General features: G+C 38.9%; 1 long non-coding RNA gene across 2 annotated transcripts; it reads left to right on the top strand.

The window, feature by feature from the left end:
- Positions 1–2,352: 2,352 nt before the first annotated feature.
- LOC147797561 (uncharacterized) lies at positions 2,353–18,761 on the top strand. Of its 2 annotated transcripts, none has more exons than XR_015426930.1 (3): positions 2,353–2,492; positions 16,005–16,116; positions 16,212–18,761. It is a non-coding gene; the product is annotated as an uncharacterized LOC147797561 (long non-coding RNA). The 2 variants fall into 2 exon arrangements; XR_015426929.1 differs by having other exon boundaries at positions 2,356–2,492; positions 16,005–16,066.
- Positions 18,762–24,255: the final 5,494 nt, after the last annotated feature.

The following is a 24,255-nucleotide window of genomic DNA, read 5'->3' as shown; positions in this document are numbered from 1 at the left end:
CCTATTCACTGCTTACATTCTTCCTGCATAATGCGGGTAGGCCTGGCTTATCAGGTGATTGCCTGTCGCCATACTCAAAGCCATGCTAAAGAACAAAATCTACTCAAACAAGCTGAAGTCTAGGGCCAATGAGTTAATCGTTTAATAGAAAAGTCTACTTACGGGAAACTCGTTCGCATGCAGTGACGGTTTGCTGGAGGGACTAAACAGTCTGATAGTTTAAGCGACGCATAGCGACGCCGCCATTTTGAATGTCGTTTACTTTGGGCCTACGTACGTGTACATAAAAGTAACAAAGAAGATCGTTTACCCAGTCACCTTATATACACAAGTGAGGCCAGACACCAGACCATAGTCAGAACCAGAACAAAAACGAATGAAAAAAAATATGAAAATGCCAAAAAAATTTCAACAAACCAAAAATGAGAAAAAGCCACACTATCATATGTGTGAGGAAAGAATGATAACTAAAAAACACAAAGTTGAAATATCTTAGAAAAACGCCATACTAAAACTTTTTTCTATACCGTTGTAATAGGTCACTTCGTCGTGGCCTTTGTTTTGTGTTTCAAATACATTCTGGGGGACTCGTGCATGTTGTGACAGTTTAGCATAGCGTTCGGCATCATTTCCTGTTTTCACGAAGTGACTCATCGCAAAATGTCACATTGTCGAATTTTGATTGGAGCTTGTGGAATATGTGCTGAAATTGTTAATTCAAATAATTAATTAAAAACGCACAAATTTTGTCTAAAACTTTAACAAAATGAAAATATAAAAACCATTCGTGTAAACATCACAATTTCGACAAAAATGAGATAGGTCACTTCGTGGTGCGATCAACGATTTGTGGAAATGTATAGAATTAAAACAAAAATTTAATAAGCCCATTTACTGCGGCGTGATCTTGCTCGACCTATCCAAAACGTTAATGTATGATTTCTGTTACAATACGTTAAAAGCTGATTTTGGTTCAAATGTGTGTCTTTTATTCACTGATACTGATTCTTTATTAGTCCAATTCAAACCGACAATTTGAACAAGTGTGAGAACTAAATCAGTGCAAAGCCAAACACACACATTTATCTTAATAAAATAATTTATTACCTATTTACAGTCCCAAGGTTCACCCTCTCATAGTTTTGTACAATTCCTCAAATGAGGATATTCATAAAAATGACGTCAGAGAATTGCTTTAAGGTTTAATTAAAAGAACTACATTAGACGCCAATAACACCAAACCCTATGCTTTGGAGGTACAATCACAAGACAATAGTGACAGTAGTAAATCAAGTCAATTAGCTTCAACAGCAAAATATTCCATAGTTACAACACATGCAATTACCGGTAAGTGCACCAAAATTACTTTGAAAGCCACCAAGGCTACTTACAAGTTCAGGAGAAAATATTCATCCGCCACTAAGGGTAAACAATGCCACACAGGCTAAATGGTGCCACACAGCCTATAGTGCCGCACAGGCTAAATAGTGCCACACAGGCCAAATAATGCCACACAGGCTAAATAGTGCCACACAGGCTATAGTGTCATAAACAGTGCCACACAGGCTAAATAGTGCCATAAATAGTGCCACACAGGCTATAGTGTCATCAATAGTGTAACCTCTTAAATTACACAAGGAACGCAAGTGTGAACACACTGATAAAAAACTTGGCCCGTGGAAACAGCTCTCTCCAGAACTTAAACTTGAACTGTTTAATCGCTATACCCTTAATGATGGCAGCCCATTCCAAGTCCCAAGTCAGCGGTTCGCTACAATGGATAGAGAAAATAGAAGTACACCTTATATAAGAATACATGTACATAAACCTTAGTCAAAATCCATTATGATGAAATAAAGAAACGGTTGACAACACATCCCTATGAATAAATTTACCCTTACTATGTGCCCCCATAAACTGTCTTACTGTGTAAATGCCAAATGACCACGTGACTTATGATATAAGTACATGTACATGTAAATCCGAGCAGTAGTGTAATACATGAACCCAGTAATAACGACCCTTCATAATTTACTAGCGTTACAACGTCCCATTATTTCTCCCAAATTAACCCTTATTTCTCCAGATGACCCTTCAGCTTATTCTAATATCCCTTGATGACACACAATATGGGAGAATTCCTTTGTCTTACCAACTGTTGCATTCCCGGGGGTTTACTTAATCGAAAGGAAAGGTCGCTCATGTACGTAGCGGATCATCGAGTGGAAGAAGCGAACGGTGCATTTCACTTATCACCCGAAAGAGGGCGCTATAACAGTTTTACGCCGCTACAAATAGTGCCGCACAGGCTAAACTATAAAACCAAGCCTTTAATACAATGAGACATAACAGTTTATTTTGGTCTGCATGGGCCTCGGACGTCTACGGCAGTCGTAGCGCTCCGCCAAACAGCTAGCGACGCCCTCACTAGACACAGTACAGAACAGTGGAGAGCATCTTGGCCGGATCCAAGGTAGTAAAACTGCCATAAGGTAGGGCTCTAGTTTGTGGCTTCACGGTTGCGTGCAGTCAGTCACCAGTTCCAGGGTCATTTGACGGTCCGCTCAGAATGGGGAAAAGATGTATAAGCTGACAAAGTATGGCAACCCCAAAAGAGCACAAGGCCCTTAGCTTAAATTACTCTTGTTGGATTGGAGAGCCTGACCACTGGTGTTAATATGCTTTACAGCAAGACAAGTGACTGACCATGGGTAGCACATCTTCACTCTATATACACTGCACTCCCCCACACTCCAGTGCACCCAACGAAAAGACCACACCCAACTGAAACATCCCAACTGCTTGTACTTACCATTTAAATGCAAAGTCCACAATCTTGAGCCCCAAGCACCTTTTGTTAAATGCAAATCAATGACATCACACACTGAAATGAATATTTAAATCAAGCAACTTCTCTTGTTGCAGCCAAAATTGGGAAACTCAATAAAACTCTACATGAAAGAAAAACAAAAGTTGTCCTTTTAAACACTGTAATTGGCTGAGATGTGAAAACAAGTACTTACGCAAAAAGTGTAAATTATTTGACTTTAGTAATTACCCTCCTGATCAAATTACGACCTCAAAAACAAAACAGTCATCGGTAAAATGAAGGACAAATTTGGGGGCTAAACAATTTCAGAAGTCATTTGCATACGTCCAAAAATGTACTCGATTTTAACGGATCGGCAAAATTTGAAAAAAGGCGAAAGGCGTGACGAAAGTAGTCACCCAAAAATGGCTAAGCCATGATTCGTATAAAAAACGCCTTTAAATTCCGATCCCAAGTCTACCATTATAAATTTTGGTCAAGTAAAAGGCGATCTCTTGTAAATTTTGCTCGGCAGTTTTACCTGTCAAAGGTTTTGCCTCTTTATACCGCAAACCGACGTCTACTACGGTCAAAGCGTATTTAAACGTTTTTCTTTTAACTCGATCCCAGGGTAAATATAATATATCCATTTTGTGCGCGTAATTGGGTTCGACTGATTTTGACTGTAAAGTCATTGGTCTCGGTACGTATGTAGGTGCAGGTAAATAAATTTGCTAAACGGCTTGCTTTTTTAGCTAGTTTCGCACAGTTAACTTGTCTGCACCCGTCTTTTCGTGTAAATGATCGTGTAAAACAACTTTGAAAATTCTTGGTCAATTTTAAAATATTAGTTGTTTAAGTTAATCAAATCGATACGCTAAAAACCGACTACAGCAGTCCCGGATATAATCCATATAAATTTGCGAATTTGTTGATCCTGGGACGGTACGTAAAAATCTGATAATTTAGGTTCTGATGGTGAAGGCGTAACTTGCTTACCTGTTAATTCGGCGTAGGCCCCTAACGCTTCGTCCACGTTTACAAATGTTTGCTGGCTAGCGCGTTCTTGTCGCATTCGTTCGTTTAAAAAGTCTAACATATGTACGCGATTTGGCTCCCAAGATTCTTTCGCTTGCTCCAGTAGCTTAGGGCTAAATCGTGATGCCCCCGTACGTCAACTTTATTTTTTGATAGACTGCTAAACAAAAATTTTGAACATGTGAACGCTAACGCATTTACTCTCGTTCCTCCCATCATCATTAAAGCACTCACCATTTTTTAAAATATATAATTTAAAAATATGAATAGCAAAATTAAAAATCAACTAGTAGAAATTCAGGCCGACCAAACGGATATCCAAGGCATGCTAGGCGACATACGCGCGGATATCGATCATATTGGTGACATGGTTTTATAAATTCAAAATGAAACGCTTAGAAAGCGAAATAACTTAATCTATTTTTTTTGCATCCGGTGTATCGTTTATCGCGCTATCCTTCCTGTTTAAACATTTTTACGTAAATTCAAAATCGTACATATTAAGAAAATGTCAGAACAATACACTAAAAAGCTAAGCCCAAGTCGCAGACTCAAAGTACCTCGCCCGATCAAAGGTGAAAGAAGGGAAATAACCATTACGCATAACCAGAGCACAACAGCTGCAAGTCACCTGTTGAACGTAAAATTTCCCGCTTTAGGCACGGGAGACGTTAGGCGTTAAAAATTCTTTGTCCCATGCTGTCTAAAAATAAAACTAATTTGGAGCGTTTGTGGATCTATGCCGATGATAACGTTTATTTATGCGACTTGGACCGTGAAAATTTAGAATTAAACGAGGTAATTGAACTTTACCAAAAGTATTTGACGGGGTAAATACGTTGTTAATCATAGACGACTGCGCCTCAGATCAGTTTATTAAGTATTGCAAGAAATCTAAAGGAAGCAGTACGTGTGCCCTGAATAAAATGGCCTTCAGCGGTAGATACTTTAACCATTCATGCTGGCTTTTAACTCAGAAATACAACTTGATATTAAAAGACAACAGAGAAAACACGGCGTGGACAGCTTTAATTCATTGCAAAGATCGAAATAGCTTTGATCAGTGTTTAGACTAGAATGACGTCGTGCCGATTTTGAATGGGAACGATTAAAAAACATTTACGTGATGTGAAGTTCAGTAAAATAATTTTAAACACTGAACCGCCTGTAAATTATTTTATTCAATAAAAATGATAAAATGTATTACTGTAATATTACATTTTAAAATGAAGAATAAATTGTGTAACCGATGTCATAAATTAAAAGACCTGGATTCGTTTAAAGCTAAAGACAGTGGCAAAATATTTATTGCCTGTAACGCGACGGCAAAAATTTCTAATGACCGGTACAAATACATTCATGATAAACAAAAATCCCAATGCTTCAAATGCGGTGGATATTCAATTTGTGAACATGGAAAACGGAGAAACAAATGCGTCGAATACGGTGGATCTTCTATTTGTGAACATGGCAAAGAAAAAAATCTATGCGTCAAATGTGGTAGATCTTCTATTTGTAAACATGGCAAACGGCGAAACAGATGCGTCAAATGAGGAGGATCATCTATTTGCAAGCATAGAAAACGAAGCAAAGACTGTAAATTGTGCAATGACCCAATTAAAGTTACAATAAATGGATGGATTCGCGATTGCCGGCATGCAGACAAGAGACATAACCGATTTGACACTGTATTCTTATTTACGACACTTATGGGAATGTGCCGAAAGGAAAGGCCTGATCCCCTTCCTTTGTCGGGGGGAGTCACCAGATTATTTAGGGCCAACTTAAGAGAAGCCATTTCGTACTCACTAATTTCTGCCGTTTGACATAAATAGCTGTAAATGGTTGTTGAAAATGCTCATTAGTTGCCCATTATTCCAGAAACCCAGTGTAAGCCCAAGTCGGGCCGCACCTTGTGGAAATTGCTGTCCGATCCCAGCGTTTGATGGCTGGCCCAAAGCATGCTGGAGTAAATCCTTGCTAAATTGTTCATGAAAGTTAGGTATTTTTGCATTCTGCCAGTTGTAATTGCAGTTTGAATTTGCATATCGAAGGCTTTTTACCGAGCAGGTACATTCCAAAATTAATTTACCGCTCCATGTGCTTTGGGCGGAAACAAATACTGATATGATAATTGCTTTTCATACAATTTTGCTGATAGCTCTATGTATTTGCTGATATGAGTTGCTGTTCCGCGTCACCAGGCTCGGGCGGGAACAATTGCTGACATTTGCTGATTGCCATAGTACCGGTACTTTTGCTGATATGTTCTGCTGTTCTGCGTCACCAAGCTCGGGCGGGAACAATCTCTGTAATTTTTGCTGATTAGCTACACTTTGCTTGAAACGCAATGTAAGATATACTTGCAGTTCTGCGTCACCAGCTTCGGGCGGGAACTATTTCCATATATGGCTGTGTAGCTATACTTTGATGGTGCGCAATGTAATTTTTGCAGTTCCACGTCACCAGCTTCGGGCGGGAACAACCTGAACTGTGTCAAGTTCAATAAACGGCTGCTCAAGCCAATCGACACAAAAGTTAGAATGCGAGTGTCCGCCTGTCCCTGAGTTCAGTTTTCTGGTCCTATGCATGCGGGGATAATCGATTAAATAATTCAATAGGTCACATTAAATCAAATTGCGTTCTTTGCTGCTACTCGCCGATTCAACAGTCGATGCAAAATCACCCGAACGGAATCCTAACGTAAACGATCACTTATGCTCAATCGTAGCATCGGGGGGAACATACAAAAATACCTCGGCAAAGAATTTACAATAAAAGAAATTGAAACCCTGACTCCACAAGAAAAGGAGAAATTATTCGAAATATACGAAGCACGTTTTGAAAAAGAAATCGTAAACACACTGGGCAGCGCGGTCCTGAGTTTATTAGGAATTGCCACGCCTGACGATTTCCTCGGTTTCAACATCGATTTAAATTCCAAAGAAGATTTGACGAAAATCTCAATAACGATCCGATTATAAATCAAACAATGAGCCATCTCTTAAGCGAACGTTACTATAAATACGGGGTCTATTTATTGCCGCTAGTAGCAACGTTAATTACGACTAAACATTTATCCATAAACGAAAATAAGTCTATTATAAAAGAAGATGTCAACCGAAGAACAAACGTCAGCACCAGCACCGAGACCAACCAAGACCCCGGTTCAAACAGTGACTAAATTAAAAATCCTAAACGTGTGGAGCAGGATAAAAAATTAGCCGAGCACAACAAGAAAATGAAGCAGCAACTCGCAAAGATGAAATTAGGCAAAGCGAGTGAAACGAGCTCGGAAAATAAAATTTATAAAACGGTTTCAGAAAACAAAAATTTAATTTTAGGCAACTTGGCAATTGGCGCGCTCGCCGTCTTTTAAATTTTGAAAAATAAGTCGAAAGCGCCTGAGAAAGTTCAACCATAACCAAAAGTCCAAAGCACCACACACGCGCCAGAAACTTTAGACATGGAATAAATTTGAAACGCGGTATATATTAAATTATTCTTCTGCTCTTTCATTGACTTGCCGTTTGACTTGCCGTTCGATATACTTTCTTTCAATTCTGTAGTCGTATTTGACCTAATCTTTTCTTTCATCTCGTTAAACTTTTCAGCTCGGATAAAATCAATACGACTTCTCCTTGGGATATGTCGCCGTCCTCGATCGTGTGCGAGACGTATTTCTCGATCGTGCTTAATTTGGCATCGGCAAGCACGCAGATGTCGTCGTGTTTTTTGGTTTTATGGACCATCGGCGACCGGCGTATTTTAACAGTTTTAACAGCCTTCCATCAGTAATCCTAAGGGACCGGTAATTACTCCCAAAATGGCGGGAATTCCTATGGTTGCCGAAGTTGCGCCTATCGTTTCCCCGCCGTACGGCAAGTATCCGTTTAATCTTTTTGTAAATGGCCTCGCGCGCGCCGCGTTCTCTTCGAATCTGCGATTTAATTTGTTCGATCTTTGATCCCGTTTGATACCCAGTTAAATCTGGGGAAATATTTGAATCGTCGTTTGCCGTCATCTTTTTAAAATATAAATTTTATATTTCTGTGGTCAACATATTCAGCTCAATAATTAATCCGTCGTTTTCATTTTGTAAGAGTCCACCAGTTTCCGATCTCACGTAAAAGTTAGCTTGTCGATACTTCTTTGCGGGGCTGTTCAATTCGCTTCGGAAATATATTGAAGTCACTTGCAATAAATCGAGTGACTGCCCGTTGTAATTGATGTCTAATTGACGACAATAGATGAACGCGAGTTTACCCAATTCCAATGTAAATCCTTTTTCAAACAACACGTTTTTAACTAAGATTTCCTTATTGCCCTTGGAATTATCGATGACATTTGACATCGATGACAAATAAAAAGTGTGAATCTCAATTTTTATATTAATCGATTTTTAGAAACCTTTCAACGGCGTTTCCCCAGTGCTTCTCCGATACTTGAAAAAGGTCTTTGACGGCTTCTGTAGGTTCTTTCTTCATGTCTTGATAACACACGGCGATGAAGGCCTTCAGCGGTTTGCCTCAAGAAATCTTACCCGCTAAAATTCGGTTTAATTTGTATTCTCTCGTGCCCGCTTGATCATGCGTCAATTGAATGTTTAATTCTTGTAAAGTTTTATCTGACTTTGAGTTTGTTTTTTTATAAACAAAACGCTGATTGTATTTACCGCCCACGTTTTCCACTTCATCTGAATAAATCTAAGCTATTATTCATCAGCAATCGCAGCATGCAAATCTATATTCTTTTATTATTTTGTTGTCGTGTTGGCATGTGTTTTCTGATGACCTTGACCTAGTAACTTTTATAACAGTTACTTCGTAAATCTCTTGATCTCTCATTAATTAATTCATAAGTTAATTTTTCAAATTCAATTGACTTAATTTCACGGGAGATTCAGATTCAGATTGTTCAAATCCGCTAAACGCTTGCAATGCCAACCTATTTGAAATTAGTCCGTCATTCCTAATTTTCAACATTGCCGCTGATACTTTATACCGAACACTGGCACCATGAGTTCCGTAATAGACATCTTTTCGGCAAATGATTGAGCGTTACATCTCTCATTAATAAATTTCTCGATATTTCACGAGTCAATACGCCACCTTCGGAAGCATAGGGATCTATTTCATTAAGGTAATCAATTTCGCGACTAGCTTTATAAGCGTTTATGGTATTAGACGGTACATTAGACCCGGTGTCAGCTCGCGATTCGATAGACAGGTAAACGGCTAAATTTATGTTATCGAGTATGCCCGCGGTAATTGGTTGTATTTGATAACAGATTTGACACCCTACTAACTTTTCCGGCGTTTCATCTCGAGTGCAGTATTTTTAAAGCGGGTTTATGCCGTAACAGGGCTCAATCGTCATAATCAACAGGCGTTTATCCCCGCATGCACAGGACCAGAGAACTTAACTCAGGGACAGGCGGACACTCGCATTCTAACTTTTGTGTCGATTGGCTTGAGCAGCCGTTTATTGAACTTGACACAGTTCAGGTTGTTCCCGCCCGAAGCTGGTGACGTGGAACTGCAAAAATTACATTGCGCACAATCAAAGTATAGCTACTCAGCAATATATGGAAATAGTTCCCGCCCGAAGCTGGTGACGCAGAACTGCAAGTATATCTTACATTGCATTTCAAGCAAAGTATAGCTATTCAGCAAAAATTACAGAGATTGTTCCCGGGTTTGCAACACAGACAGATTTTCTTTTTCCAACCAAACGCCACGGTTGCTCAAGCAAAAGTGACCGGAAGTAACTTTCTCCAGTGCTACTACCATTTTAAGGTCACGCCAGTAACTAATTCGAGGCATTAAATTACCGTGTCAGCAACTGCAATTGAACACTACTGACCCACTTCGTGACAAGAGCCTCCAATGTCCTGCGGTGATAAATTATTTGAAGCTGCAATTTAATTTGCCTCAAATAGATTATTTTGACCGTTGTGATAAAAAATAGGCGAGCTGCATTGACTCACAAGAGTGCCTTCTTTAATCACGGGTTTTAAATTGATTAAATTACGCAGATCAAAGGTCCCATAAGTGACGTTGGTATCACAGTTGGCTTCATTGAGACGTTTGTGGTCATCTGAAACGATATATACTTGGGTTAAAATGGTTATGATTTTCCCGGCTTTGTCATAAATGTTTCTCATTTTTAATCGGCTGCGTCTATTAGTCCTAACTCGGGTGGGATTTCTACTTTAATTAAATTTTCAACGTCAACGTCGTATTCTATAATTAGCCCAATTTCGTATAAATCAGAGTCGAGTTTTGTCGCTGAATCGGGCATTAGTTCATTTTCTTGCGCGTGTCGCAGCTTTTTATTCTTGCCGTTTACGAGCACCACGTGATCCATTCCTTCCTACTCGCTACAATTTACGCAGCAGGTGCACGAGGTGCAACCAAAACACTCTATACAATTACTGCACTCGTAACAGTCTTTACAACTGTCCAAGGCACTTGAATTTTGACATACATATGAATTTAAACAATATGCGCAATTTATACACCTGCCACAGTCGTCGCAAGTGGAGCAGTTATTACATCTGGTGCATTCGTTGCATTTGTGACAATCGTGGCACTCCTTGCAGTCGGTGCATTTGCATAAATGGTTGGAATTTAAACAGCGTAGACAATCGTACGAAGCTATCAAATCAATTGAATTTCTAGTGTCTTTGTAAAAATAATTCACGCTTGTTCTATAGTTTATCATGTTTTTTATAATGTTTATTTCTATTTTATTTCAATTTTTTAAAACGGGGCATTAATCATCAGAAATAAATGTTTCATTCGGCTTGTAAACTTGTTTACCGGTCTTAGTCTTTCTCACTAAACAAAGGCAGTGTCTTTGATTTTGCACGTCTAGTTTTGCCTGCTTGATTAAATCACGTTGTGATTCGTAGCCGTTGACGATTAACCACGCCGCGTGAAAGGCGACTAATTTAGGGTATTCAAATTTAGTGACTAAAGTTTGAGTCATTTGATGTTAGAAAAATGTTCAAAAATTTATCTAAATTATTTTCAGCTTGCTTGTCTTTTACCTCATAGTTTGGGGTTGAAATGTCCCATTACGGGAAACACTATTCTACCAGGTGCCATTTCCATTCTTTAACATTTTGCTTGATGTCTGCCGAGTCTTTCTGTCGTTTGAAAGTGATTTAAACATTTAAAACACTAATGTTTTTACCTTGGTGGTTGTTCCATTAACCGGAAAGTGCTTAATCCAACAATAATGGTTTGTTTCACCTTGGGTAAAGTAGAGTAAATTGATGGGCTCTTCTGCACACTTAGTTTTTATAAAGGAGATGAACACCTTCTTTCTCAATATAACCAAATACGTTATTTGTCAAGTTGGTTTGTGATTCGATTCGTGGAATTTTGGAAATTGGTGTTGGAAAATTTGTGAAATTTAAGCCGTCTTCCTTAATATAAATAGAAGTTCTATTTTCACGTATCCAATATTTTGGATTGATTTCCAACTGGTGGTTTACGTAGTCTGAATATAACTTTAAAGCCACTCGCAACGCCAAACGAATGCACTCAAAGTCATCTTTAATTTTAACGTTAACAGTTGCTTTCTTGGCCTCCAAGTATCTCGGTAGTGGAATAAAAGATTGTGATTTTAGTGAAGTGTTCGTTTCTCTGTTTTATCTGTGGTCTTCAAATTTAAGAACTCTTGGGAATTACCGTGATCTGGATGGAGTTATGAGGTCTGATTTGTGAAGACACTGAACTGGGGTCACTGATTTGAAATCGGCTCACTCCTACTACTAGAGAAGCAATGATAAAAGTAAAGCAAGAATCACAGAGACGAATGTGAGTATTATCCAGGCTTGTGCCCCTTGTCATGCTTGGTATAATAAGGACCTAAGAATCATGGAACACTCCTACATTTAATGTCAAACAGCTCCCAGGTAGTATACCAATTTAAAAATCATAATATGATTTCTCTGTTCAACTTGGGCCAAGGTGTGGGTCGCAATTTGGGTGACCCATGGACCTCCAGAGCACCTGTTAAACATCAGTTGGAACTGCGATCCCATTACGGAACCCCAATGGGCCACCCAGATATATATGCACTTGCACCTGCGCCGCATCAGAGAAGTGATTGAGATCATCAAGAACACAGTACCACAAGACATCAGTTCCCACATGAGCGACATCTGACGGGCCACCTGCACATCCCAGTTCAATGGGTCCCCTATACCTTAGCTTCCTTCCTCCACACTCCCCTCTATCAGACTGACACGCCTCACTGGTTTTCCAGCACCCATGGACCTCTGGATCCAGGGTTACCATCCTCTCCACACCTTGCTGCCCTCTACACACCATGTAAGCTGCTTCATCACTGGAACAAGATTTCTTTTTTCTTATGTTGTGTCGGAATACAAAGTTTGTAGACATGTAACATACCCGTTTGTTCCAATTATCAATCTAAAACCAAATCTTACTACATTCACCCTAGAAAACGGCGCGGTAACTACGACTTATGAAAATATTGAAATATTTGCTGCATTGGGATATCAATTTGACGCTACGGCAAGATCGTATAACTCGTTGCAGCGAGAAAGCAACTCGAAAAATCTTTTTTCTTGCAAGTGGCCCTTATACGCTTCCGTAGTCAACACGTAATTAGAGCGCTATTATCTTCTCAGTCATATACAGTCCACGCTATTGAAGTTCACATCACACTGAAGATACCACAAATGCTTCAAACTGTCAACTCCCACCCACATACCTGGTTGCGATACACATTTCTTACGGGACTGGCATCATCAGAATCAGCACTATTACAGTTGCTACACCGGGTATGTTGGGCTAGTGTGGCTTCATGCTGGAACAGATAAGATTACAGTATTCGCAGAATGTTCCCTCAGTCACCCCTTGTCGGCATGAGCAAATCACTATGGGTACACTGGGTTACTATTGTGGGTACATGCTGGAACAGATAGGACTGCAGTATTCGCAGAATGTTCCCTCAGTCACCCCTTGTCGACACAAGGATATCACCATGGGTACACTGGTGATATTCTTGCGTCGACAGATGTTTGCTGATGCTTGGATGCCATCCTTCGAGCAAAGACTTCCAACCACTTTACAGGTTTAAAATCAGCTGATCAGCCTCTGCCAGCATTGAGGGCGCCAGAGCTGTTTGTAGCAGTAAAAACTTGGCAAATGTTGGTTACATTTTGGATAGTTGCAAAAAGGTACTGTCCCTTGAAGTCGACAAGCCTTCATTCATCCTGATAAACATAAAGGTGCCTTTTAAATCTAAAAACAAGTCGAAGGTCTTATTCTACACTGTAAAAAGGTTGGTCAATTTTGGGTTGATAGATCGCTCAAGGATGGTAAAAATATCAACTTAGCTACCTTAGGGCAAAGTCTTCCCAATTCCCAAGTGACGGAAAATTGACCAACAATATAGTAGCTTTAAGGTTGGCAAACTAACAAATGCTCAACACTGTTTTGACTATTTTTGCAGTGCATCTCTGTTCACTTTAACTCAATTGTTCTAAATACCTAGTGTCCTCACCAGTTTATGAATAGTTTATGTTTGATTCAGTAGTTTAATTGATTTGATTCATGGTTTCATCAAGTTCAATTCCTGTGTAGAAACTTAAATCCAATTTGATGGTTACGTTTTGGATAGTTGCAAAATGTGTCCTTTCCCTTCTAGTCGACTAGCCTTTATACCTTGGTAAACATAAGCACAAGGTCTATTTCAATCTGTTTAATTCAATTCAATTATCCTTCAAACTAAGTGTCCTCACCAGTTTCTGAATCGTTTATATGCACTGTGCTTTGGTTTGTTTTATGGCTTGATCAAGTTCAATTCCCCTGTAGAAAATGATATCCTATTTTAATAAGTTTAATAATACTAACAAAGAAATGCAGAACCGAATAGTCAGTATTTCATGATAGTTGACATTTTCTGACATGAATAATACTGACTGCTGGCTGTTTGTGTTCATCAAAATTGCGCCAGCAGAAATGATGATTGGCATGGCGGGATCAGATCTCAGTCACGGTGCACACGCGTACACTGCGCACGGGCAGTATTCTTGGTGATTTTTAGTTCGGTTCTGCAGTAGGCTTACGAACAATTCATGTATTTTGGCTCACCAAGCTACGGGAAAAAATGCATGTACCGGCAGTTGGTGCTGGTGCGATGCATTGAAAGTGGCTTCGAAAGCCTCACCACACAAAAAGCATGCACCCATTTCTTTGCTAGAAGTTTAATGGAACGCAGTCAGACACTGCGGTCATTTACATGTATATGGGTATTCAGGTCAATTTTCAGCGTATTCGTTAAGCAGAGACCTAAAGGTGACGAGCACACAGAAATGTTTGTATGAATAAAAAGGAAACATAAGTTTAAATGCATTTTGCAATTGCTGCCCAACTCTTAATTTTAGAAACCAATGTTTGACCCTAGTGACGATTAAGGCCTTACTAAAACGGCTTAATTTGGAAGTATGGTGTAAAATGAACAACACCAATTCCTTGTTGAAAACATTTTTAACACTTGGTAGGTTTTGAGTTTTATAGTGTAACCCATGATGCTGTGTACCCTCATAGTGCACTTACTTGACATTTTTGAATGACATTTCGGGCACTACTTGAAAACTCGTAAAACGCTTTAACGAGGAACGGGAAAAAACGCACTGTGACTAAATTAGAGAAAATGTTGATTAGGAGTGGAGTCCGTGCTCCTGGATCTCTCTTAAGGTTTCAGGTAGAGTGATCCCCATGGCTGGTTGTGACAGAGTGTACTAAAATCGATCTTCGAGTAGACCTGTAATGGCTCGAACATTTGCACATATTTAGTACGTGAGTGCAGACGTTCATATGCAATGCAACCTAAGCACTATGATATGGCCCAAATTGATGCAGTGCAGCACATTGGCAAATTTCGTTTGAGTATAACAAACAAGTAAAAAAGACTTTATCGCGGACTTTCCTTCATGATGATTTTCCTTCAATTGCAAAACGGTATCTGGAATCAATCCAAGAAAATGCTTTTTTTTTAATTATCCTCTCCTTTTTTCATATTGCTTAATTTTCTGCACCCTATGTATGTGCATTCATATCACCAGGAAGGATTGCTACAAGTATTTATTTTCTTTATGAAGGACTAGCAGAAGAAATAGGCGGTCCTCTCAATGTCTGAGAACGGAGTCAACCATTCAGATTAAATGCAGACAGCCCTCACTGAATTCATAGAAGTAAATGCAATAGTAATTGGTTTTTCATAACGCTTTTGAACAAAAATAATCTTACCAAGGAGCTTTATTACCCAGATTATTACCCCAGATCAGTTTTGGCCTGTGAAGCAATCCAAGTGCAATTCAATCCAAATCAACCACAACCCGTCCACCTGATCAACCACCATATCCAATTCAAATCAACTACACAACCTGTCCACCAGATCAACCGCCACATCCAATCTAAATCAACTACAATAATCATCTCAGTCCTCTCGGGTACCAATTCATACCAAAAACGTCGGTGGAAGAAGGCATATTGAAGTAGGTGACTTGCCAAAGATCACAAGTAACTAGCCCGTGAAGTGAAACCCCTGACCCCCTGCTCCTGAGTTACAAACCCTTGCAGCCCTGCATAATTCATTATAATGTTTAGCATGTAATGGGTATACACTTGGTACATTGTAAGCGAGTCCACTAACTTAAATATCACCATGTTCACACTTTCATTGGTGGGGTTTTATATAAGGATAAAAAAGGTTGTTCCGTGCAATTCCAATCAATCTGAAGTCGCTTATTCACGCTTGGTGAATAAAACGAAAGATACCAACGGAATATGACAAGAATGAGACTGTTTTTGTTTAACACATATCTTCTTTAGATGTTACATTAAAATGCTTTGATTCCTCCTGGACGCTATACATTGCAAAACAGATTTTCTCATTATTGATCCCTGTGTATTTTGGGGCTCTTCCGTACCGAATATAAAAGGGTGTTATTTCCAGTAATATTATTTTTGTCTTTTGGCCTCGGAATTGATAACGCCTGGTTTAACTTGCCTGTTTGGGGGTTTGGAGAGTTAAAAGTAAATATCGTTTGGTGAAGGAACTCAAAGATCGAGTGCCAGTTCAAACTTTGGTTTATTTATTTTTTACACAGATAATCAAGAACATTCAGGTGAATTCAGTTGAACTGAGACGTTTGGGCTGATGACCAGAAAGGTGATAACTGCATTTATCCATAGATTTGGAAGATCCATTTTTAACTTAAGGTCGGTTGTCTGCTTTTTTGTTATATTTTTGTATGTATACAAAAGTGCATAGAAGTGCATGTGTTTTATTTTCTTCATTTCACTTCTCTTTTCAGGAAACTGTCCAGTGAGAGTCCCAGAGTTGAGAGATCAGGCTGGAGCTAAAAAACAAACCGATGGTGTGATACACCGGACGAGTAGTGAGCTAAAGTATTTGTCTCGTGGAAAATATCAGATCAAATATGAATTCTAAACACAGAGTGGAGGAGGGAGACAAATGGAATGTCCACTTGGAATTTCAAGGGGGACAAGCAAGATGTGTTAGGATAGAAGCACTAAGAGGGGGCGGTGCAGAGGTTATAATTACTCAAAGGCGGAATTTTAGTACTGCAGGTGGCCTAACATTAGGAACAGTAGTTAAAGAGGGTCACCGTGAAATTTTCGAGCCCTTACAGGGGTACAAAACGCAAGTAGAGATACAGGCTTTATATGAAGGGGGTGTGAATGTTGTGGTAAAGGTTGCAGATGGGGAGCTGGAGCAGGTACAGGATCAGTCGGAAACGTTTGTCCCAACTCCGTACCGTAAACCAGATAAATCTGAGAACGCAGCCACCCCTGAAGCGATGCGCCTGGCTACCAGCTTGTTGAATGTCGTGCCGGCTGCTGTAGACTGGTTTGAAGCTTGTAAGCACAGTCCTGATGACACTTTGCCATGCCATGAGACGCTGCGGTTAGGTAGAAGCGCGCTGTCGGTAGTTAAACCCGCTGTGGAGTACTGTCAAGCAAAGAGCGCGACTCCACGTCGCCAAACCGATGATGATATATCGGTGTCCGATGTGACAGACTTGCTGGGTAGCATGCTTGCAGCTGGTACTTCTATTTACAATGCATGCTACAAAAAATAAGAACTGCTCCATTTCCGTTTATTCGGGAATACTTTTTATTGAAATTAAGGTAGCCATGCCGCTGTACCACTTGTATGGTTAACGCTTCATGTTTTTATCATGGTGGTCTAACCAGGGATCAGTTTACTTTTTCATCAACGGTATTTCAAAATTTAGTGAAGAAACAGTTGTATGTGTCTTTGATGAAGTTGCTCTTCGCTCTCTGAACTTAGAAACATTATCATATTTTACGACAGAGTGTGTTCGACGTTGTTTAATCAGAGCATGGTCCTTAGTCAAATACAGAATTAACCACTACTAACGTTTGGTAAGTTGTTCCTAAACGTACAGGGATTTCTTTTGATTTTATACACCCGAAAATCCCATACAGATGTATCAATCTCTGTCAACAAATTGATATTGAAGCGGTTGTAAGACCATATTTCAATTGTTATGTAAATGTATTAATTTCATGTGAATCAAGACTTGCTTTCATTTTCAATTTGTCTCCTTTTCATTTACATCGTGCATTTTATGGCTTTTTAAACTTTTCCTGAGGTTTACAATTTACAACAGCACAGGATAAATGAATTCAACACTGTTTGAAAGGATACCGAGAGGTCCAACACATCAGTATCTTAGGTGTTGTAATTAATTGGTGTAAAGAATTTCCGTTCGTCCGAAACCGATAATTGTCATTAATGATGAATAATCCATACAAAAATCATTTCATTTGATATTGTTGGGGACCATGCCTTAGCAAGGGCGACTTCACTGTTTTAATTCAAACTTCACGAATATGATAATAGCTATTTGGGCTGTTTGCATGTTTTTGTGCTAAGTTATTGTTGCTTGCTGATTTTCGTGCTTCCTGCGCGAAAGGACTGGTTGTAGTAGGTAGACATTCACCAGGAAAATATGTTCGATGACTATTTTAGACAAATGACTGAGTGTATCAAAATTATTAAAATGTACGATTATAACCCATTGTATTATGTAGTATTTTGGTGAAGTCTTAAATGAAGCTTGCGTTACTTGTACTATAATTTATTTAATGTAATTTTCTTTGCACAAATACACAAGCATAACAGCATAAGAAACGGTCTGAAAATTTCAATAGGCTTGCTGTGGAGTTCCAATTTTACAGGGAACCGGAGAGCATGCATTGTTATATTTTGATGTCAGTGGCAAACATCTACGTCTGTGTAGTCATAGTCCCATGGTGAATTTGTAGTACAGCCTACAAGGAAATCCCCAATGAGTAGTTCTTGATTTTGTTCGTGACATTGATGTATGCGGACATTGCCGTTCACGATTTGCTATCCTATAAATGAAACGATACACCTGTATATGTAAACAAGTCTCTGAATGTACAGTAGGGCCAATGTATGTATTTGCTCATTGGTAGCTCTCATTAATTGTTATTTTGAGCAATGGGGGTTTGTGTCCCTCTGGGTTCAAGCTCCTAAGGATGCCCGTGACAGTTGCTCGTTCTGTTTCAAAATGTTATTGTTTTAATTACTATTGCTGATTTATTTAATTCAAACTGCCAATAGCAACCCAAGGGTTAAATTGAAAAGCAGTTTCACAAAAGCATTAGAAAAGAGCTACATAGATAAAAAAGACAATACATACAATGAGCTTAAAATTCAATTTACATAATGATATAAGAGATATTTGAAGCGAAAAAGAAATAAAACACTACAAAGGTGATTGTATAGTGGAATTTTCATAATAAAACGTTAAAATGATAGGTTATTTGACAATACACAGGAGACAGATGACGGGAGTTAAAAGGATGAATTAATATGTTCTGTGAAATAAGGGAGCGGGCTGTTGCTGAAAAGTTTTGTTTAGCTGCTGAACTCTTGGAGAATCCTATCTGATCTGAGGTGCACCCTGTGATTACTGTGGGATTTATTAAACCACGCATTAAATCTATCAGAATTAAAAATATGTAGAGCAAAATAAGTATACAAATCAATTCTTCTGTTAACAAGTGTTTCAAGTCCGAGGACATGGCCTGGTCATATCAAGTATACAGTCGGTCAAGTATGATGCAATATACCCCTTTTCTGGATTGATTCTATTTTTCCAGATTGAGAGCATGTGATTCCAGAGCCCCTCCAGGGAGCTGAGTATTCTAAAATAGCTCTGATGTATCCTTTGTATACCAAAAAGGTTAAGTACGAGTTAGGCTGCACTTTTTAAAAATTTCCTCAACATGAAGAGCTTTCTATTGGCTTTGCTAGCAATGTCGGTTAGGTGACTCCCCCGTTTTAGGTCATGCTGCCATGTAACACCCAGTAGCTTCACACTCTGAACTTGATCAATGGGACCAGGCCTCCTAGGGGCGTATCAGTGCAGTATTTTAGCTTTAATTAATTACACATGCATGTCTGGCACTGAAACCAAGGGTCCCCTAAAATGACCTTAGGTACTGAGCATGAAAAACATTTTTCATGCTGGGAGATAATTCCAATGAGTACGCAGTGCACACTGCCTACTACAGAAAGAAAAGGTTACACTTTAAACCTATTGTGGGCTCTCTCTATTTACACAGTCAACACTGTAACCAAGGAGATAGCGAGTTGTTGACAGCAAAATTTTGTAAGCATATCTAACAATACTTTATCAGTGGGGGGTAGTGGAGACAATGTCATTGGTAGCAAACAATTACAAAATATTCTGGACTATTCAAAAAGAGAGAAAAAACTGAGATACCCCCCCCTCGTCACAAGAGTGTTCTCATTTGATTACAGTGTTAATTAAGATCATGGACACAAAATCCTTTCACTTTGTGAAACAGAAACAAAACAATCAAATACACTTTACATTAAGGGAATGCTTGAGCCGGTCGTAAACGTGAAATTAAGACCAGCTCAAGTTTTTACCAAGCTTTTTCCAAGATGTATGTCAAGCTTGTTGGCTCGTGTGTCACCCGTACATACAAATCGCGCTTTCCCGTTCTGTTACTAAAAAGGTCGAAGTCACTTATTATGCAATATTTAGTGGCCAGCCCCTGTGCACCCTGTGTTTCCATGTGTTTTTGTTGAAGGAAGTTGAAACAACTGCTTTCGTTATTTTATTAGATTGCTTTGGATTATTTCGCCGTGTGCTTCTTACTGTACAAGAGTCGATAGCTTCAAGAAAAAAATACTCCATCCCCAAATATAATGTAACAGTAACTAGCTATGCAACAAAAATTCGTCCCGGTTTTCACAGAGAAGAAAATCTAGATTTCGAGAAAATCTCATTTGAAGTTTGTCTCCTTTTCAAACGCTTATTTTCCCAGTATTTAGCACTCTTTTGACATACATGAAAGATGGGATCTTAAAAAACACAAAACTGCCAAATAATATTTATAGAATTTAACTAATTTGTTTTATTTATTTCGTAAAAAAAAAAAGTTAGCCTCTTCGTGAAAACGCTTAATGTAATGCAACTTTTGTCTATTCGTTGTTCTGCCCTAGCGCGTGCCAGGTGAAAAAAATGTAACCTTTGTATACGTTCCCGGTGTCAAATTCGCCTCTTTGTGAAAACGACGAAAAAGCTTTCCAATGGATTTGCCCTTTATTGCTAGCGTTATATCTGTGGAAGGAAAACTGCGATTTAGTTGAAATTTCCCTTAGGTAGATCATCGTGATTTGGCCAATTTCAGTACATTTAGTAAAAAAAAAATCAGACCAAGTTAAAAGCATCACATAGCCTATTTAATTTTGCCCCAAAACAGAACTAAAAAAAAAATCATGATTATAGGCTTAAATGTTTCTTCTTGACAACGGTGACGAAATTTCCTAAACCGGTATGGGGGCCAAAACAGTGTTGCATTGCCACAGACAGCGTCACGGTGGTAGGTTCCGCCCTGAACTATTTTACGCACAATCATGAATGGCAAAACCTAATTTGATGTGACGGCTTTTGTTCCACTGACGACGTGTACAGAAGAGAAAAAAAAACACTGCCTCCAGCCAGCTCACACGCGAATTATTGAGCAATATTTCGGGAATTCCCGTCAGCACGCAACATGCTCGGTACGAAGGTCGACGAGGTCTTGCCCGTTGTATTTTGAAAAAAAAAAGCAAGGGTTCATTGAATTTGGAGGCTTTCATAGGTTGTGGTGGTGGTGGGGGGAATTAGTCTTTGTATGTCCCACCTTCATCAGAACCCACAGTAAGGTAAAGGATAAACTGACCTCAGCATTGTGGTCCACACCATCATCATCTACATATACTGGAGCAAAAATGGCAAGATTTTTTTTTGTTCCTCTCGTAGGTACAGAAAGCCACTTCTGAGTACCTAATGTGGTTTGGGTTTCTGATACGTTTGATCAAAAACATAAAATGTATAATGTATGGTGAATGCACGAATGATCCTGAACTTACAGATCTGAAGTGTTGATTATAAATGAGGTCATGGGCATCCATCACGTCATTGCAGTTTTTGGTATTATATGCCACGCTCAGTTGTACAGAGAACCTTTAGCTCTAGGACTTGTAGCATCCAAGAACACCCAACAAGATAGATTCTCAAGATATACCATTTAGGAATACTATACTGAAACCCTTTATCGACATTGAAGTCTTGAATATCTGGTAATTATCACGGTCATGTTTTATTGCAGGATAACTTTTGTTCTATAGTACCTTGCCGTGGCTAATAATGGAACAATCAAACATTTTGTTCTGAAAAAGAATCATATGATTGGCTTCTTTGTAATTTATAATCCTGATATGCTTTTTATGTGTTCTCGGAACACGGCCATTAAATGAAAGATAAGAAATAATCATAATCCATATCAATTTTTTGACAATTCCATTTTGTCGCTAGGCTTGCTGTGGAGTTCCAATTTTACAGGGAACCGGAGAGCATGTATTGTTATATTTTGATGTCAGTGGCAAACATCTACTTCTGTGTAGTGATAGTCCCATGGTGAATTTGTAGTATAGCCTGCAAGGAAATCCCCAATGAGTACTTCTTGATTTTGTTCGTGACATTGATGTATGCGGACATTGCCGTTCTCTATTTGGTATCCTATATATGAAACGATACACCTGTATATGTAAACAAGTCTGTGAATGTACAGCAGGGCCAATGTTTGTATTTGCTCAATGGTAGCTCTCATTAATTGTTATTTCGAGCAATGGGGGTTTGTGTCCCTCTGGGTTCAAGCTCCTAAGGATGCCCGTGACAGTTGCTCGTTCTGTTTCAAAATATTATTGTTTTAATTAGTATTGCTGATTTATTTAATTCAAACTGCCAATAGCAACCCAAGGGTTAAATTGAAAAGCAGTTTCACAAACGCATTAGAAAAGAGCTACATAGATAAAAAGACAATACATACAATGAGCTTAAAATTCAATTTACATGATGATATAAGAGATATTTGAAGCGAAAAAGAAATAAAACACTACAAAGGTGATTGTATAGTGCAATTTTCGTAATAAAACGTTAAAATGATAGGTTATTTGACAATACACAGGAGACAGATGACGGGAGTTAAAAGGATGAATTAATATGTTCTGTGAAATAAGGGAGCGGGCTGTTGCTGAAACGTTTAGTTTTGCTGCTGAACTCTTGAAGAATCCTATCTGATCTGAGGTGCACCCTGTGATTACTGTGGGATTTATTAAACCACGCATTAAATCTATCAGAATTAAAAATATGTAGAGCAAAATAAGTATACAAATCAATTCTTCTGTTAACAAGTGTTTCAAGTCCGAGGACATGGCCTGGTCATAACACGTATACAGTCGGTCAAGTATGATGCAACATACCCCTTTTCTGGATTGATTCTATTTTTCCAGATTGAGAGCATGTGATTCCAGAGCCCCTCCAGGGAGCTGAGTATTCTAAAATAGCTCTGATGTATCCTTTGTATACCAAAAAGGTTAAGTACGGGTTAGGCTGCACTTTTTAAAAAAATTCTCAACATGAAGAGCTTTCTATTGGCTTTGCTAGCAATGTCGGTTAGGTGACTCCCCCGTTTTAGGTCATGCTGCCATGTAACACCCAGTAGCTTCACACTCTGAACTTGATCAATGGGACCAAGCCTCCTAGGGGCGTATCAGTGCAGTATTTTAGCTTTAATTAATTACACATGCATGTCTGGCACTGAAACCAAGGGTCCCCCAAAATAACCTCAGGTACTGAGCATGAAAGACATTTTTTTATGCTGGGAGATAATTCCAATGAGTACGCAGTGCACACTGCCTACTACAGAAAGAAAAGGTTACACTTTAAACCCATTGTGGGCTCTCTCTATTTACACAGTCAACACTGTAACCAAAAAGATAGCGAGTTGTTGACAGCAAAATTTTGTAAGCATATCTAACAAAACTTTATCAGTGTGGGGGTAGTGGAGACAATGTCACTGGTAGCAAACAATTACAAATTATTCTGGACTATTCAAAAAGAGAGAAAATACTCAGATAACCCCCCCTCGCCACAAGAGTGTTCTCATTTGATTACAGTGTTAATTAAGATCATGGACACAAAATCCTTCCACTTTGTGAAACAGAAACAAAACAATCAAATACACTTTACATTAAGGGAATGCTTGAGCCGGTCATAAACGTGAAATTAAGACCAGCTCAAGTTTTTACCAAGCTTTTTCCAAGATGTATGTCACGCTTGTTGGCTCGTGTGTCACCCGTACATACAAATCGCGCTTTCCCGTTCTGTTACTAAAAAGATCGAAGTCACTTATTATGCAATATTTAGTGGCCAGCCCCTGTGCACCCTGTGTTTCCATGTGTTTTTGTTGAAGGAAGTTGAAACAACTGCTTGCGTTATTTTATTAGATTGCTTTGGATTATTTCGCCGTGTGATTCTTACTGTACAAGAGTCGATAGCTTCAAGAAAAAATACTCCATCCCCAAATATAATGTAACAGTAACTAGCTATGCAACAAAAATTCGTCCCGGTTTTCACAGAGAAGAAAATCTAGATTTCGAGAAAATCTCATTTGAAGTTTGTCTCCTTTTCAAACGCTTATTTTCCCAGTATTTAGCACTCTTTTGACATACATGAAAGATGGGATCTTAAAAAACACAAAACTGCCAAATAATATTTATAGAATTTAACTAATTTGTTTTATTTATTTCGTAAAAAAAAAGTTAGCCTCTTCGTGAAAACGCTTAATGTAATGCAACTTTTGTCTATTCGTTGTTCTGCCATAGCGCGTGCCAGGTGAAAAAAATGTAACCTTTGTATACGTTCCTGGCGTCAAATTCGCCTCTTTGTGAAAACGACAAAAAAGCTTTCCAATGGATTT

Source organism: Acanthaster planci, linkage group LG10, assembly GCF_054643075.1.
Source record: "Acanthaster planci isolate LZ-2023a linkage group LG10, COTS_SCS, whole genome shotgun sequence".
Classification (NCBI taxonomy): domain Eukaryota; kingdom Metazoa; phylum Echinodermata; class Asteroidea; order Valvatida; family Acanthasteridae; genus Acanthaster; species Acanthaster planci.
Note: the sequence above shows the minus strand (reverse complement) of the source record. Positions and strands in the feature narration are given on the sequence as shown.